General features: G+C 38.3%; 1 protein-coding gene across 2 annotated transcripts in view; it reads right to left on the bottom strand.

Annotated features, from left to right (window-relative positions):
* Window positions 1–13,037, bottom strand: part of LOC121312939 (cAMP-regulated phosphoprotein 21-like) — a 119,162-nt gene extending 106,125 nt beyond the window's left edge. The window contains exons 1-2 of one of the 2 annotated variants that reach the window (XM_041244915.1): window positions 13,020–13,037; window positions 11,565–11,613 (exon numbers count right to left, since the gene is read on the bottom strand). The gene's annotated coding sequence lies outside the window, so the exon portion shown is untranslated. Of the gene's footprint in view, window positions 1–11,564; window positions 11,614–12,801; window positions 12,854–13,019 lie in introns of those variants that run through there. The other variant, XM_041244916.1, reaches the window with a different exon arrangement.
* Between the last annotated feature and the right edge of the window lie 1,115 nt (window positions 13,038–14,152).

Raw genomic sequence — 14,152 nt, 5'->3', positions numbered from 1 at the left:
CTACTGTAACTGAATAAGGGTGTGCATGAAACTGTAACCGAACTGTGCTGAATTTGAATGGATTGATTGGTGTTTTTAGTGGCAGGGAGGGTAAGCAGTTGTTTTGTGTTCTATACCCCTGTGACAGAAAGATGAGTTCTGGTGATGAATCTTCCTCCCGATCTGTGAGGGCGCTAAAGAACGGGAGGAGAAGTATCTGGAAGGGGTGGCCTGACAGTTCGTTTCCGGGTCAGGGAAGTGGGTCAGCCTGGAGGGAAGCGCGACTCTGTTGTAAGACCGTATTGATTTGAAAGGTAAACGAGAGGCAGCTGCAAGTAATAAGGCAGCTGCAACCGTTTATCTCGATATCATGCGGGATTACATATAGGGGCCAGGGTAACGCTGATCTTCTCCTTCGTTTGGGTTAAACGAGTGGAGAGAGAGAAGGACTGAGAGAGGAGCTCTCAGAGTGGATTGTGTTCGTGTTTTGTATTGTTGTGTCTGTCCGTGTAACTGTCTGTTTTTGTATTCAGCACTAGACAGTTAACGCACGTCTCCGGAGCTGTCGAAAGGAGAGCACTATCCGGAGCACCACTGCACTGAGCACCTGCACGTTTTCGATCACCCAGGACTGGTGACCGTACCGTTGTTTTTGTTCAGGACTGTGCCCTTGTTTTCATTATCCCCGTGCTTTACACATTGTTGTGTATTGCCGGGGATTTATTATTTTTGACGGTCGCCAGACCTGGAAAAGAGCAATAAAGCACTTATTCACTGAATCACTGTTGTCTGTTCATCACTCCTGCACCGCATCACCGCGACATCTGTTCCCCTTACCAACCACTTTGCCACAACCCCTTATTTATGGATGCTGTGATCTAATCGCAAGCAGGCAAAGGCGGGACATCTTATAGTGTGGAGTCCTGAGCAGATTTATGTGAAACCTGATTACTGAAGGATGACAAAGATGTCAAAAGTTTCCTCAAAGTCTTATATAAAAATATAAATAAATTGTAGGCAAAAGCATAACATATAAAACCTCATTATAAGAATATTGCCTGAATCTTGGATATCCCTGCCATACACAATAGCTTCAAAATGTTCCTAAGCAAACTAATTAAACAGTCTTCCCCGTCCCCGTCCCCTAACTCTTATTCATACTTTCACTACACTATTTGATTGATGTTCCTTTGTTTCTGATTGCCCGCTGCCTTCCGTGTAACTACATTAAAGGAAGCCAGGAAATAGCTAAAGGCTTTCATTGTCTGGGAACATATTTAGTGGACACAGAGTAAAGCCTGGAACAGAAAGGAGTGGCGCGGCATCACTGGTCATTTTGATGGTTCGAAACCGCTGGTCCGCACCCGGGCACACATGCAGTGTATGCACTACGTGACTGACTTTCCTTACAATACTGTAAAAAAATGGAATGGTACAGTACAGTAGTGGTCAGTACCACACTGCAGGCTAAGTACTCAAATATAATTTACATATATGGCCAAAAGTTTTGCATCACCTAGAATACTAGGATGGAGACATAATTAAAAAAGAAACTATATGAACATAATTTTGATATTTTATTTACACAATCAAAGAAACTACAAAATGATATTGCAAAAGTCTACCAGACGCTACAATAGTAGTACAGTATTTCATGTTATATTTTTGAATTTTTCAATTTTTGGAAAACTACAAAGTGATATGTAATTCAATATGTTAACGTTTTGTTTGACTTTATGAAGCAAAAATAGTTAATTCTATAGTGTGATGCAAAACTATTGGCCATAGCTTTAATGCCCCCCTGTCACAAAGACGGCTGCAGTGGGTGACGTCAGACCAGAAACAGGAACCAGGAAGTAAACAGAGAGGTGGAGTTGGGTGGAGCTGAGCGATTGGTTTCGCTCAGCATTTAATGAATGAACAGAACAGTAAATAAAAAGGTTGTAACAAACAAAAACACAGGACACTGCACTTTCACCAAATTAAAGAGACAAACACAGTGAGCTGATATTTTAACTATTAACTATTATTGTTATTATTATTATAACCTCCGTCTCCAATCCCATTCTCCACTCACCGAACACACAACCCTGAGTGAGTGAAAACATGCTGCTTTTATGCAGCTGTACCGAGACTCGATTGCTAATCAATCATTCAATTGGAGTCACAGTACAACTGCACGTGAATTAATAAAGTGCAATTTCCCGTGCTCACATATTATTACATTTTACTTGCACGTGAAATGCTGTGCAATCCTCTTGCCTAAATATTAAAATTCAACTTCGGAAAAAAACATATAATGCAGTTCTCTCCTGTGAGCTGTGAATTAAGGGGATCTGCCAGTATCCCTTTGTCAGGTCCAAAGTTGAGATGAGCTTTGCCATCCAGTCTGTCGAGAAGCTGGCAATAGCATTTACATTACAGAAATCAATGCAGAAGTTGGTTTTTCTTGGCAACTATCACAACTGGACTGCACCACTCGCTCCTGGAAGGCTCAATCACCCAAAGTTCGAACATCGGCCGCACCTCTTCGCTAACACCACTTCGTAGACTTTTAAGGAACCGTGTCTCTCAAAACGTGACACCTGGCGGAGTGATAATAGCATGCTCAACAAGGTTAGTTCTGCCGGGCACATCAAAAAAACATCCTTGAACTCTTCAGTTCATTGCGACAATTGGGCTGTCTAATTTCATAATTCACTTTCCCTATAGCCCGATGGTTGTTGAGGCGAGTTTAGCAGGAGCTTCATTGACCAAGACAGCTCAACTTGCTGATGTTTCACGAGGAATGGTGTCTAAGATGATGTCGGCACAGAACTCTGAGGGAAAGACATCATCAGCAAAGGGCAACAGTGGACAGAAGCATATACTTCAGGATCGTGATATTCGTGCATTAATTCGAAGTGCAAGGCAAAACAGACGAGCAACTGCAGATCAATTGACTGCAAATTTCAACCTGGGAGGGAGGAGCCAGTTTCATAAAAAACGATCCACAGAGAACTCCTCAGAGCGGGATACCATAGTCGGGTTGCAGTGCACAAACCGCTCATCACACCTGGCAATGCATGTTTGCGAGTCCAGTGGTGCAAAGAGCACAGGCAATGGACTACTGAGCAGTGGAGAAATGTGATATGATGAATCATCCTTCACCATGTTCTCAACAAATGGATGAGTGCACGTGTGGCGCATTTTCCTGGCATGGTTTGGGTGCACTCATTCCCTTAGAAGGCAAGGTCAATGCTAATCAGTAGATAAGTTGATACTGAGTGATCATCTTCACCCCATGTTGCAGCATTTCTTTCCTGCGGGGTGTGGGTGGGGGGTCCAGGTTGACAAGTCCCCCATCCACAGGGCACGTGTGGTCGCCCAATGGTTTGATGAGCATGACACTGATGTTATCTATATATCATGGCCTATTCAGAGATTCAGCTGTATAACAACTAATTATTACTTAATATGTATAAATTAAATAATAACATGAAAAAACTAATTTCATACTTTGGCAAAAGTATCTAGGCAATCAACATATTTCGTATGAAACATATTTGTTGCTAATTATTGACAATTCCCATGATTGAAAACCAACACCTGATGATAATTATAGAATAAATATACTTAATCATCAAGTGCTGAAAAATAAATTGAAAATTTGTGATAAGAAAAAGCAAAACAAAAAAGGAGAAACTACCAGAAAAAATAGCGGAAAAGTTTATCGAAAAAGCACTGTGTGGGCTATTATTGCCAAACACAGCAGAACAGGAACTACTGCAACTAGCTCCAGGTGTGAAAGACCAGGAAATATTTCTGCAAAATCTGGAAGAATTGTTTGAGCAGCCCAGCAAAATCCTGATTACTGCAAAAGATCTGAAGAATATGGTCAAGAAATTCACGAGCAAACAATTCAATAATACCTTAACATCAATGTCCATGGGTGAAAACCAAGATGCAAACCTTTGTTAAAAACAGTCACAAAAGAAAGCTATTGGTGTTTTCCATTGAATACTTGAAGAAGTCAAGGTATTGGCAATGTCGACCGAAGGGACTTTTTCGACCTGAAAAAAAAAAACAAGGACCAGGGGTCACAAATGGAGATTAGATAAAAGGGCATTCAGAACAGAAAATAGGAGGTACTTCTTTACACAGAGAATTGTGAGAGTCTGGAACCGACTCCCCAGTAATGTTGTTGAAGCTGACACCCTGGGATCCTTCAAGAAGCTGCTTGATGAGATTCTGGGATTAAAAAGCTACTAACAACCAAATGAGCAAGATGGGTCATATGGCCTCCTCCCATTTGTAAACTTTCTTATGTAATTAAGCCTGATGATTTCTTCAACCAAATTTTGTGGTCAGATGAATCCAAAATATAACTTTTTTCACCAAGAAAGCAACAATGTTTGGAAGAAAAGAGAAGAATTTAAAGAAAAGTGCATCATGCCCAGTGTTAAACATGGCGGAGGTTGTGTGATGGTATGGGCTTGTTTTCCTTCCTTAGGCACTGGCAACCTTTGTATTGCAGAAGGACCAAGGAATGCTGCAAAATATCAAGAAATGTTGCAGTCTCATTTGTTACCCAGTGCTAGAAGGCTTATTGGACAGAAGTTTGTATTCCAGCAGGACAATTGACCCTAAGCATACTCCAAAGTCTACAAAGAAATTTCTGGAAAAAAAGATTAGTTATAGATTGGCCATTTCAATCCCTAGACTTGAATCCCATCGAGATATTGTGTATTGACTTGAAGGCTGCTGTCGCAAAAAATAAACCAAAGTCAATTGCAGAAGTCAAAGCTGTATGTGTTGAAGAACGGGCAAAATACCTCTGGAAAGATGCCAGGAACTAGTTTCAAAATACTTTCTTTGTGGGTTCTCTTTTTTTAACTGCCCAATTACCTTTATACATTATTATTATTATGTGGAAGCTTAGCTTAATCATCAATTTTAGGGCAGGCCAGCTGATCATTTAGGTTAAAGCTGCCAACTATATGAAGCCTAAACTCGGGGCATGTACGCAGGGGGCAGGAGTGAAGCGTTATTCTTTTTATTAACCCCATATATAAATAAAAAATCATGATTTATTTATCAAGAAGTTGTGGCTACTGTGTATTAAAGTTGCAGTTTCAGCGCAGTTATAAGTATAAACAGTTTGCATGTATATATACTTGCTTTCAAGATGGATATTTGTTCAGAAACAACAATAACAAAAAAATAAAGAAATAGATAACCACAACATAAGATCTTAAGACTCCCTCTATTTCATTACTTGAAATAAATCATTGTATGCCGTTTCATTACAAGTGAAGAATTACAGCTAACAATAATGATGCATAACACACAGTACTTGCATAGCAGTAAAAGCTCACTCACAAACTTGCAAAACAGCAATAAAATTTAACAGTAAGTAAGTAAGTAGAGTGCTTGCATCACGGCCCACAGTCTTCTTTCCTGTTGCTAACCACAGCAAAAGACATTGAGCGTGACATTTACTTTTCTGTTTCAGTTTATTTTTCAGCGTTATTTTACAACAAAATTTCATATAAATTATAGAAACATTGTAGTCACATTAAAAGTTGCGGCAACTATAAAAGGTTGTGGTTTGTGTTTCTTTTTTTTTTTTTGTTTGCTAAACAGTGTCCGAAAGAAATCTGTCCATATAAAAGTGATGTTACACAGCGAAACTGAGCATCAGTCCAGTTACTGAGATGAGGACAGTACCGTTTGCTCTTCAGTTGCAGTAGAGGAAGTTCCTTTGAAGGGATATTTTTCACAGGAATGTATTTTCATAAACAAATCCTTGTTCTTCAGCAGTTTGTCGTAAAACACAAGCCACTGAAATTCACTTTAAGCATTAACATCAATTTAAGGGTCGACAGATTGATATTTTTCTTCTCTTCTGTCCACAGATTGCTGGCAAGAGAGAAGACCTGCTCTACTGGGGCAATGGTACCAGGTAGGCATAATGCAAACTCAACCACAAGTAAAATGTTTTTATATGAGATTTGCTTTGTCCTTTGTCAGACTCTATGAGAATTAGCATAGGACTTAACACACAATATTTAATCAAATAAAGCATTGTCATCAAAACAGTTTTGTTTGCAAAATGACAAGGGGGAAGCACTACCCCAGATTCCCAGTCCAGGGTTTGCTGCAAAAGGACCCAGGAAAATGTTCCATACACCTTCAGTGAGTCTCATTTCTCCAAATACTTCACACATGTGTCATGAAATACATCCATGTGATTGAGGAATGCTGTGGTGTCCACAACAGCTTCATCAGATAACATCTTCAACATTCCCATTGCCTTGAGCCTGATGAAGTGCTTTCGTCTTCGTTCTTGTAGTTTGTTTCTAAGACTTTGCAACTGGTCGGCTGCTTCAACCTGTACAGTTGTTTTGTTCCAATCTCTTCATAACTGAGTTAGAGTGCCAGCTGACCATGCAGAAACCACAGCCAAATCTCAAAAGCTGGCTCTTCAAAGAACTTTTGCAGGGTTATAGGACTCCTTTAAGACCCTCGTAAATTTACAGGATGCGTTCAACATCTTGAAGCAGCAACAGCCAACACGTGCTGTTATGTCCCAGGACATTCTTATAGCAAACTTCAGTGAACTTGCAAAACCCCTTCAATTCTTGCACTCGGACAGTGTATATGTAAAAGAATTTGTATATTTTCACAACTAATTTCCACATCAATGGGCAACAAGTCAGCAGCTGTTTGCAAAGCATTGTTAGCAGTACAACCAATGCCATGAAACTCTTGTCCTGTGATAGCTTTCATCTTGTACCAAACATTGCTTTTTCCAGCTCAAGCTCAGTGGCAGAGCAATACTAGGTGCAACAGGTGCAGCTGCACTCGATCCCACGCACTCAGAGGGACCCGGAGGGGTTCGAAAGTTTTAATATTAATATCATATTTTTTTTTTTTGGAACAATGATAATATTCTTCGCATTTATATTTGCAGATGTTACACATTTGTATCACTGTAGCTGCCAGTGTACAGTGCCAGTAATTCAGATTGTATCCTCCCTCATTTCAATAGGTATCATTATTGTCTTAATTATCCTAATTTTTTTCCCCTGTAGGCTGGTACAAGGTTTTGTGGTACTATTCAGCACAGACATTTGCAGTTATATTCTGTGTGCGCGATTGATCCTGTAGATTAGACGGAAGCTGCTGGGTGCTGCTGCGAGCACCAAAATAAACTACAGCAAATCAGCATGTCTGTATTTCTGATTTAAAAATAATAATAATAAAAAACAGTTTCCTAGATGAGATAATTTCTGCAAATGTGCAGAATTGTGAATTCAGTAATAATTTCTGTGATAGCAAAATTGGGAATCCTAGCAGGATTGGTGATTAAACCTGTTCGTTTATGATTAAAAAATGGTGAGTAGAAAATATTCTTATTATGTACTGTTTCATACATGCTAACATTCTGATAATTAAATATAGTTCGATATTGAACACTTGATTTATATGATTGATGTTTATAAATAAGGGTTAAATTAACGTTTCGGGAGGGGGGCCCAAAATAAGGTCCTGCAGTGCCGTTCATCTTCCTCAGCCTCTGCCACTTCTCGAGCTGCCCCCCAAAGTTTGCGTTAGTGTTTTCAACACAGAAGGCTATGCACTTGCTGTCAATGTTTTCCTTCTTTAGTGTTGTAACAAGGAAATCCACAAGTGTTTCTGCTTTTTCCCCTGGCAGATCATCAAACTCCAGTAATTTAGTTTGAATGCCATTGACAGGACTGAAGTATCGCACAACAACTGGAACCATTTTAATGTGCTTGTGGTTAGATGTGTCCATGGCAGCATTCAGAAATGTTGTCTCTTCCAACTTAGCTCTGGTTTCTTTCTGACAAAATGGAGCCAGTACGTTAGTAACAATCACTTTGGTTTTAGTAAGGGCTGAACTAAACTTAGGATCAAACATTTTCTTAACAAACTTTGTGGTGCAATTCATCGACTTGAAACTTTGCGAGTGAACAACACAATGATAGGCCCAAGAGCTCTCCTTTGCTGCCAAGATAAGGTCATTGTCACTTGCCTGATGGCTTTTAAATGTATTTAGTGAAAGGCTAGCTCTCTGTGCTATTAGTGCCTTTTGATGCTTAGATGTTTTTGTTTTTACTTATGTCTGTTTTTCTCCATGGGCAACTGAAAATTTCAAGTGGCACTGCTTGCAAAATACTTCCATCTTTGACTTTTTTTTCAAGAAAGGGGTATTCTTTTTGCAAGTCATCATTAAAACTTGACTTCCTTTTCCCCATAGGTACATTTTTGGGTGTTCTTTCTATAAAAATGGTGACAAGTAATTAAGCAGCAGTGGGTATGTGAAATAACTGAGCCTCCCAGTCACAACAGCTTGGTTCCGCTTTAGGATTTACCTCAGTCCATCATGGTGGTGTCTTATTACCATTGAGCCTATGGCCAATCACAGATGTTCATGAAAAATGGGACCACTATCCAAAAGTGGGACAAAACTAAGATTTTACTAAACCTGTGGGGACACCAGGATGTGCTCATTAAAATGGGGACTGTCTCGAAAAAATCAGAATGGTTGGTAACTTTACATTTAGCTTATCTTACTCAGATAGGCCAAGTCTATTGAGGTCATTCTCGGGTTTATATGTCAAACCAATGTTTCTCCTTGGAGAATTCTTGAACAAAGGAAGGCCTGACATTTTATAATGTATGTGAAACATCCAGCTCTTTATCAAACTGACTTCACACAATTCACCCAAAGTCTTTTTTCATCAATTCCCCTGCAGTGAATGAAGTTGCTATGTTTAGTATATATTTTTATACTCAAATTTAAAAAAAAGAACAAAAAAAAAAAACAACTACATATCTGCAGTTTTGACAGGTGCATTGAGGCAATACAAGCCATAGGCAAGCAGCTGGAAAAATCAATTCCCCACAAAACATTTAGAAGTATTAGTCAAAGAATTTTAATCCATTATCACTTATACCAAACAGGACAACTGTTTCCTCGGAAACTAGAATGCATTTATTTTTCTCGCTAGGGCTCAACACGTGAATTTTAAAACGAACACCAAATCTAATAAGTCTAATATCTTAATGTCCAACCCTGGCCTCTTTTTTTTTTCAAGTCTGCTTATAAAACCTAAATGACGTGTGAAAAGCAAAAAGCAAATTAACTAAGGATTGCAAACATAATAAAAATAAAAATAACAGAGTACTTTTCTGAAGACTGCTACCTCTATGTACTCACCCAGATCATTGAAGAAAACTGTTGAACAGTGGAAGATAACATTAAATGTAAGCTTGGTGCTGCATAAATGCAGCAATACTATGAACAAGAGAATTATAAAGGAGATGCACATTTTCTTGTTTACCAACTAAATAAACAAAAGTCATGGTCCTCAGCTGTTTACAGGGTAGCCCAAGTTTCCCTTAATACAGTCACACTTAAAGATATACAGACAAGTATATCTCCAATAACCTTGTGCGTACAGCTGTGCAGAAACAGTACTGAAACAATACAATTAAATGTATCGAGGAAATGCTTTCCATTCTACAAAGGGGAGAGTGGGCAGTTCAACGTTCCACCAGCCAAATCTGTGATAATATATGTTGCCACCATCCCTACATATTAGACAAACACTCTTCAAACACACATCTTTCTGAGTACTTTCTATTAGCTTTTAATGTCTATGTGAGGCATGTCTGCCTGAAAAGCATTAGTTTGCATGATGCATGTAGTAACAGTTGAACTATATAAATTACTTTTTTGGAGACACCATCCTTTTTTTGTGTGAAATATCTGGGGTACAGGTTGCACCTCACGCATAATTAACATTTAGAATTTTCATAAAATACACCCTGCACACATTACACTGTACACTGTTTTTACAAACCAAACAATTGCAAAGGCACTTTGCATCAAATAAAAATCTGTGCATCACAACTTTGCATCACAAATAAAAATCATTATCCAGACACTTGCTTTAGACCTACAGCCAATAATATCTTAGCTACCTGCCACAACATGTCTTAAATTGAGTCAATGGCTGTGTCCTCAAACTTGAAAATACCACTCTGCCTTGACCCTTTCTTCTTCACCTCCACTACACATTTAAGACACACAGCTTATTTAGTCTTTGACTAAATAGTCTAAGACTTTTTTTTATCAAGATTTATTTTAAGACTTTACACAAGACATGTTATCCTGAGGTTATTAAAAATATAAAAGTATGTGGCACAATGTCAGCTGCAGTGCATTTCAGAGCAGCACACTGAATCATTTGGGTTTCTATTTTAGGTTAGGCTTTCTAAGGATCGCTGGCTTTAGATTTTCTTACATAAAAATTGCTTTCAAAATTACAAAGAAGCAGGAATGGAGGTTCCAGAGGCTTCAACCAATTAATAGCTACAGATAAACAATGCCTTTCTACATCAACTCTGCTTACTGGACCTCCCAAGGTCAACCGTCAAGGTAAAACTAAGTCTGATAGAAAGCGAAGAGAACAGACAGCATGCAAAAAATAAAAAAAAAAAAAAAAAGAAAAAAGGCAGATTAGTTTTTTTTGCTTCATACGTGGTGTGTGTCCAGTATTTTCTACTGCAGGATGCTTTTTGTTTTTCACATTAAGAAAATGATCAAAAGGCACAACCATTTTGATTTACCTTCACTATAACATCACTGTCAAACCAACCATTTTAATACTTGTCACCCAGCGGTTATAGAGATGACAGATCACCATAAAGGACTACCAACAGTTGCCTTGTGTTACAGGATGTTGCTTATTTTCATTTTAGCAATTCTTTTTCCCTTTATTGAATCAATCAGAAATACCATCTGCCCTGTGTTACTGTTCAAATTCTGTTTGTACAGAAGGCTCTTGGGAAACTGTACAGAACATCAAGTGTCTCAATCACATTTTGATGACATTGTTCAATATCAAATCACCCCAATTTTTTTAACAATACCATTAATTTGACTTTTGTATTAGTTCTTCACTGTTGTATGCCCCAAGGTCACATGCTCTCAAGCTATTTTTTTAATCAGCTTCTACTAAGAATGTACTTACAACTGTTAACCAAATGAACCATAGAACTGACATTCCTGATTTGCAAAGGCTTGCTTTTTTGATAAATTGATTAAATGCATCTTCTCTGAGATTCTAAAAAGGGCTTTTAAAAAGTACTCACAACACTTACCCTTATGTGTCCTAAAGCAACACAATCTTAACCAGAAAAGCTTGTGCGCACAGCAATTTTCATATTACCAGTAAAACAATTGGAATAAAAAACAATACCAATTATATTAATATCTGGAGGTGTTCATTATAGGTCTGCCTACATTAATTACTGTGCAGAATATTTACATGCATTGCGACGTAATTGACTTTTTAACATTAATATTTTCAATGCAACAGTTTGATTATAACAGAATCAGTTGTTTCATTTTCTTTTAATCTAGGCAGTAATTAGATAATATTATATTGATCAGTTAACAGAAATAGCCAGCTATGAAGCAATATATTCTGCAAAGAATATTTTTGTTTTCACATCCCAACTGATTTAACGAAGCCAAACAGAAGACAACACAAGAAAAAGAGCCTCACCTCTGTCTACATGTCTCCTTTATAGTATGCAATCCAGAATGTGAAGTACCTAAAAAAACAAACAACAAAAAATCTAATTAGATCTTGTTCAGAAGCCTTAAATATGACAGTCAGTCAAATATATATATATATATATATATATATATATATATATATATATATATATATATATATATATATATATATATATATATATATATATAAACATCTATGTGCTGTTGATAATGAGCCCGCCCTGTGCTTGTGTGTGCATTGCCTCGCCTCGCCCTGTGTGATGCTCCTGCCAGAGTTAACTGAGTTCGCTACTGTGGTGTCAGAGTGGGGTGCAGGTACCCCGGCACTCAGGTGAGCAAGTCTGGGGTGGACTTGAGGCTGGCAGGGGAGAGTGTAGCGTGCACAGGGGAAGGCAGCAGCAGGGCTAGTAGGTGACATAATCATACACAGAGACATAAGCCCGATATACGCTCCTTGCAAAGGAGCCAGCTTTTGTGGGTCACCCGCAGGTCCTGTAGCCGACCCAATGCAGGAGTCTAATGCCCACTACTTTTTTTTTTTTTTTTTCCCCACTTGAAAATAAAGTAATGACACACTTATGAAGCCCCTAACTAAACCCCTAACATGCACATGTGAACGTGGACAGTTATGTAACTTCCAAATTTATTAAAGACTCGATAAGAACCAAACAAACTATTTCAATACATACCTACATACATGCATAAATGTCATTATGTTCCTATTGCATATTAACTTTAGAAACAACTACCAGAATTATCAGGCCTATCCAGTTTAATGCAGGTCTTATACAAAACACAATCTATCTATCTATATATATATATATATATATATATATATATATAGAATATATATATATATATATATATATCATATATATATATATATATATATATATATATATATATATATATATATATTACTACACAATTACAATAACAATCAATATAGATCAGTACCTTAATCAGTAGATTAATCAATCAACCAAACATTAACAAAACCAGGTTAAAAATGTATAGTTTCTCTTTCACACTAAGGAGCCTGACCAATAAGACCCTAATACTGCAGAATATAGACAATGTACAGAACATCGACTCTGCTTACAGATTCCATGCAGCCCTAATGCTTACAGAGCATAAGTAAAAGCTTGATTCCATTAAGTCAAAGTCTGGTTATATTTTGAAAGACATGCTTGTTGCCTTATTGAGTTATCTATACCCTTTACCGGTCTGAATGCACAGCAGTAATACCAGTAAACAGAATCCACATCTGCTAATGTTCTCCTCCACCAGTGACACCCAATAGTAAGACACAGCCCTCTGAGGTCAGCTACAATGACAGCCGCAACACAGGGTTCTGCGAAGAACTCAATTTCTCTTGTCAGGCAATGCTTTGAGCCCTTACTGGCCATGCACACATTTCAGCTGAAGTTTTAACACTTACCAGGGCATTGAGATCTTCTACACTGGGGGAAGCAACACAACATGGGCCCCTGCAGATTTAAAAGTGTGGATTAAGTTGCACTTGCGACATCAGGGTGCGCCAGATTCTTGGTGCAATGCTAGACCCACACCTGTTGTGAAATGTACTCACTGACAATCAGCTGTTCCACTCTCTTAGTGAGGGGCCGGCTCTGTACAAAGCCTGCCCGACTGCCTGAGAAACCACAGTTTATGCGCATGGGAAAAAGATTCCCTTGTTATGCTGTATTTTTTGGGAGCAGGCACCCTAAATATTTTCTGTGTCTCTGTAGGCTAAAATGTGCTTTCAGTACATTAAAAAGGGTAAAATGTCAACCCGTAGACATCAAGTGCAGTTGGAGTCCCAATAATCAGAACATTGTTTAAGAGGTAAAGGAACACCATTTTGTCTATATAGATGTATGTGCTTTGACTGCTTCAACATAATCATGTACTGGTACCTATAACAATGGCATTTTTCATTTAAATGTACCTGACATTTTCCTGATCTCTTAATTTGAAAATCTTCCATACCGATTTCCCCTATCCACTGGATATACTACATATGGTGCACAAGCTAACTTCATACATTATGGATATCAGAAGGTGAGCATCTCTGTAGGAGCTATTGACAAGAATTGAATAGAAGGAAGCCCAGTTGTTAAACTGACATCTGAATATATCTGAATATATTGCTTCATAAGGAAAGCCCATGTGGGCAGCTATTGCTTTACATTCAAGAACGAGCCACGACAGCTGCGTCTGCTTCAAAGGCCAGACTCTCATTCGCATTCCCTGCCAGAGCTGTGTCCAACTTCCCCACTAGCAACCATACTGGAGTAATAGGTCATTTCAGGTTTTTACAGTGTGCTGAAAATGTTACAGATCCAGCGCCCCCCCCCCCGGAGTGTTTACAAGAAACACATTACTCTTTGCTGTACCCGGTGATGTCTGTATTGCACCAATATATGTTTCAACCGGATCTTGATTGTTTTGATATTTTTATTCACACATCACAGATCTAAATCTGTTGGGAAATAAAACCAAGACCATTTCTCAACTTTTATTCGTAAGCATGTGTCAGGAGAAAGCAGAGTTGTCCTATGAGCACCATAT

Source organism: Polyodon spathula, chromosome 3 (genome assembly GCF_017654505.1).
Source record: "Polyodon spathula isolate WHYD16114869_AA chromosome 3, ASM1765450v1, whole genome shotgun sequence".
NCBI classification, from domain to species: Eukaryota; Metazoa; Chordata; class Actinopteri; order Acipenseriformes; family Polyodontidae; genus Polyodon; species Polyodon spathula.
Note: the sequence above shows the minus strand (reverse complement) of the source record. Positions and strands in the feature narration are given on the sequence as shown.